Here is a 4768-nt window from a genome sequence, read left to right as displayed (position 1 = left end):
TTCTAAATATCTTCTGTAGTTACACTGGTTCCTATGGAATACAATTCTCTTGTTTAGAGACAACAGAGTCAAATTTAAAGCTCTAATTAACAGGTCCCAAATGGACGTGCAGGTACTGCTATAAACCACTGTATACAGAAAGATGGTTTCAAAAATAAACATCTGTATCTGAAGCAGGACAATAGTACAAAATAGTTCTTTCTTTACAATATAGCATGTGTATGTAAATATGACCTATTTGTGTGTTTCCCAGTTTGTTTCAGTGTTGGGTACTTTGAGTGACTGACATCAACTGTCAAAGGGCACAATAGAGTGCGTGTGGGATGTTGATGTGTTTGTGCGACATGCTTCATGTATACCATGCTAAAGGATGTGTCATTTAAACAGTTATTGCTTGTGTGGATATACAAACTCAGCAGCCATTTTGTTGATGAATTGTTCAGAGGTTCTGCCTCAAATGTTCACATCACCACCCATAAACAAAGGAGGAGAGACAGACAAAAGGCTGAATGAGAACTGTGCACTGTGAGCTGGACATGTTCTGTTGAGTGGACATGGTTAGTGTGTCTTACAGCTACATTTGGTAACTTTTATGAAAATAACTTGGTGTCATATATTGGCTAAAACTGTTGCTATATTCTGAAAAAGTAGTACAGAGATGGATAGTCTGAGAAAAAAATCATGTACCTCCTCCCCTCCCTACTGCTCCTAATGGTATTCCCTTTAATTTCTGCAGCACACGGAAAACAACCCATCAGAGCCGAGGAGTCTCTAACACAGCAGTCAGTCATGTCAGTCACTGTCTGTGTGTGATAAAACTGCCAAACTAGGCACTGCTGATAAAATATGAATCAAGATTTTGTTACTGCATTGTCTATTTCTTGCATCATACACCTGAATAGCACCTTCTGACTCTCATGATACATGGGACCAACTCACACACACATTCACACACTGGTGTCCGTGGCTACAATACAAGGTGCTACCTGCTACTCAGCTTCAACATTCACATGCATTCACACACATATAGCGCAACCCCTGGGAGTGATTTATGTGTCTTGTCAAGGATACTTTGACATGGGGACTGGTGGAGCTGGTGTTTGAACCACTGATCTTCCAATTAGTGGATAACCTGTTCTTCCTTGCTGATTTACAGCTGCATAAATATGTTCCTAAAACCATCTGAGGTGAGAAACAGGAAATACATTTACAGAATTTTGATTCATATTTGATCAGCATTGCCTAATTTGACAGTTTGACTGCAGTAAAAAGCAGTGATTGACATGATTGACAGCAGTATTAGAGACTCCCCGTTTTAGCTCTGATTGTTTTTGCACATGTGCTGCAAGGCCAGTGAAAATGCTGCAAGACAACAGAGTAGGCAGGGGAGCAGGATATTTTTTCACAGATTATCTGTCTCATTTAGTGCTGTGCAATTATAACAAAAATGCCAGTAAATATGTAAAAAAGTTACCTATGACAGCTTAAAAATGTAAGATATCTCAACAGAAGTTTGTGAGTTTGAAAAGTTTCTGTCTCGTAAGAAATGGCAGCAGACAGCCTATGTCTAAGTTCTACTCACAAAGGGCTCCTTTGGAAAGTAAAATAAAATAAAAAATTCAGACAATTTCCAAGACATGTGCAGACATGACAACATTGTTAAATCTGAATGATTCAGCGTTTCATGAGTCATCCGTAAAACTTTGTGGTTCACTTTCTGTGATCGATAGTGTACATTGCAGTATGTCAGTGACAATGACAAAAGCAGTTGTTATCCGTTAGAGTGAAGAAAAATCAATGGCATATTGAGTGCTTTACTGTATATCTGTTATCGTCCTCTGATCCTCTTTATAGCTATTTTGGGGGATGTGTTGGTGACTCAGTCTGCTAATGTGCATGATAATGAACTGATGTGTTAAAACTCCAGTTTTGCACTTCTGTCTGCTGCCCACTCTCCAGCTTTTGCTCACCAACGCAATCTAAAAAATCAAACGGAAATGTGACTTGACAGCAGACCACAGAGCCGAATGAAAAAAAAGTCCTGTTTTACACACATTTCATCCAAGAAGGCTTTTTTTTTACTGTTTGTGTGGACAGATCGTGCGTGTGCGTAGTTTATTTGTGTTACTGTCAGCAGATCTCAATTACAAGCAGTGACTACAGTCGCATGCACTGACAACAGGATGTATGTGTTTGTTTAAAGGAGGATCTCTTAACAGGGTATCTGTGTTTACAGCATCTAGGCCCACCACTGTCATCACTAACCCTGACACACACACACACACACACACACACACACACACACACACACACACACACACACACACACACACACACACACACGCACACACACAAAACCCCTATATGTCTTTCGTTTCTCATTATGTTAAAATACCTGAGCCACAAATGCTCTGCATTTCCTCAATTTGAGTCCCTTTCCACTTTTCGTATCTCTCGCCGTCTCACTCAAACTGTCACACTGTCCGTCCCCCTGTCCCCGTCATCCCTTCTTTCAATTTTCCATCCCACTCCATCTCTTGTACATAAGGTCACATTGCTGAAATCTGGAATTGAGGCTGGGACAGTTAGAGGTCACACTGAGGTCCAACTAATTTGCTGCAGATGAAAACGCATATGGACACGCACATAGACACACATACACACACATACAGATAAATAACAGTATACAACATGTGACTCACACAATGCACACAAAAACTTCCAAACAAATCTGCAGGAAGTCTATTAATACTCGGCACACTCCACAAATATGCACTCAGACAGCTCAGCCCTCAGCACACTGGTCTGCATTGTACCTCCCTGCTACAGTCCATCCAATTTACTCCCATTGCTCTTCATCTATGCTCTCAGTATCAACCTCTTCACTCTCCATATCATCTCCATCTCCCACTGAACTTCCTCCCTCCATTACCAGCTGCATGAAGATATGAAGTTTCTGGCAATAACCAGCCACAGATGTGAGGAGTCTTGAATGGTGAGCAGTGGGCTACTGGGTCTCTCTAATTTCCATCTTCTAGCACAGACACAGTGAAAACACCCACTGGATTCTTGCTGAAAGAGTCAGTAATGAGATTGTGGTGATGAGGGCTCAAACTGGTCGAAGGTTTGAGCAGTCATCTGCTGCTCGTTATGTGCGAGCATGCGTGTTTGTGAATGTGACAGAAGAAAGTCGGTCTGGATGCATGTTTGCCTGCAAGACAGAGCATGTGTGGTTGCGTTGCATGCGTACATACATAAAGGAAGGTAGAGGAGGGGGAAAGAAAATGAGACTTGTGCTTCGCTCCAGTGAAAGTATCTGACTCATGGCTGATTGTTTATTATGGCGAATGGCTCTGTGGTCCTCTCAGGAAGCCGCAGGAGCATTACTCATTAAACCAGAGAGGAGATAGGGATGGAGTCTGTCTCCTCCTACATATTTACCCATCTATTCCTCCGTTTAAAGGAAAAACCGGGAAACCCCACAATGCATTAACTCTCAATCTGCCCCCTGATAGCTAATGTGAATTCTATTTACTGTGCACCCCATCGGACTGTCACCGGAGGACAGGAGCTCTGTGGCTGGCAGATCAGAGATGTTTAGAGAAAAATGCTAAGGCCAGCTAAGTGTCACGTCTCCTATCTCATGCTGTCATCGCTGGAAATAGAGATGACACTCCGGAGATGGATTGGGATGTCTTGTCCTCATCAACCCCCCACCAGTAACTTCACTTCTTATCTGACACAGGGGGGAAGACGGAAAGTAGCATAAACAAGGACACACACACACACACTCCCCCCCTCCTCTTTTTACATCCCCTCTGAGTTTCCCGGCGCTGACAAGTGCCTGCCAATATCTGTTTCAGTGTGCACACTGTGCTGCTTGGTGATCTTCAGGGAAAAAAACAAGATACAAGGAGATGATTGATGATACTATGTGACAAGGAGGGATGGACACAGAATCTGTTGAATAAATACAATTATTATCATATTCTTCTAGTTTCTCCACAGGGATTTATAGTAAGCCTCTGTCAGACTTCGAAGAATTCACCTTAATATATTTCTGTACAGGACCTATAGCCCAGTTTTCTCGTGCTGCCTTCAGACGCCTTTCACAAGCTATTTAACCCTATGAAACCAGAGTATATTGGTTTGATTTCTTAAAATGCAGTGACCAAACTGGTAAGAAATATCCCACCAACTGCAAGAACTTAGTTAAAGGTAATGGTTGTTTTTATATCTTTTCTTTTATTGTGTGTCTCTTTTTCTTTTTTTGAGTAAGTTTTGTTTATTTTTTTCTGGTTTTGGGGCCATGTGTTTTTATGTTTATGTATGTTATGTTTCTGTTGTTATGCTAACTGCCATCTTCCAGTGTTTTTTTTTGTTTTGTTTTGTTTTGTTTTGTTTTGTTTTGTTTTTGAAAGAAATCAAATCAATTGAGAGCGCAGGATGAAAGTACACAAAGAAACTTAAAGAGAAAGAGCCACGATCTGCGGGTAACGTAGGCCAACATTTTACTATAATAAGAAGTCTTGGTAAATGAGTTGTAATAATAAAAACACACTGACATTCAGCACCGTCCCTGTAGCTTTGGCTGTATTATATGTGACATTCTGGCCACTCAAATTAACATTTAATTGAAAGGAGAAAGAGAGAAAGAAAAGTCGAGAGAGGGAGAGAGAGATAAAGTCATACTGACGGAGCAGGAGGAGGAGGAGGAGGAGGGAGGGAGTGAAGCAAGGAAGTACTTAGAGAGGAGACGCATCATCTG

The sequence above is a fragment of the Plectropomus leopardus genome, chromosome 11 (genome assembly GCF_008729295.1).
Source record: "Plectropomus leopardus isolate mb chromosome 11, YSFRI_Pleo_2.0, whole genome shotgun sequence".
NCBI classification, from domain to species: Eukaryota; Metazoa; Chordata; class Actinopteri; order Perciformes; family Serranidae; genus Plectropomus; species Plectropomus leopardus.
This window is presented reverse-complemented; position numbering follows the sequence as displayed.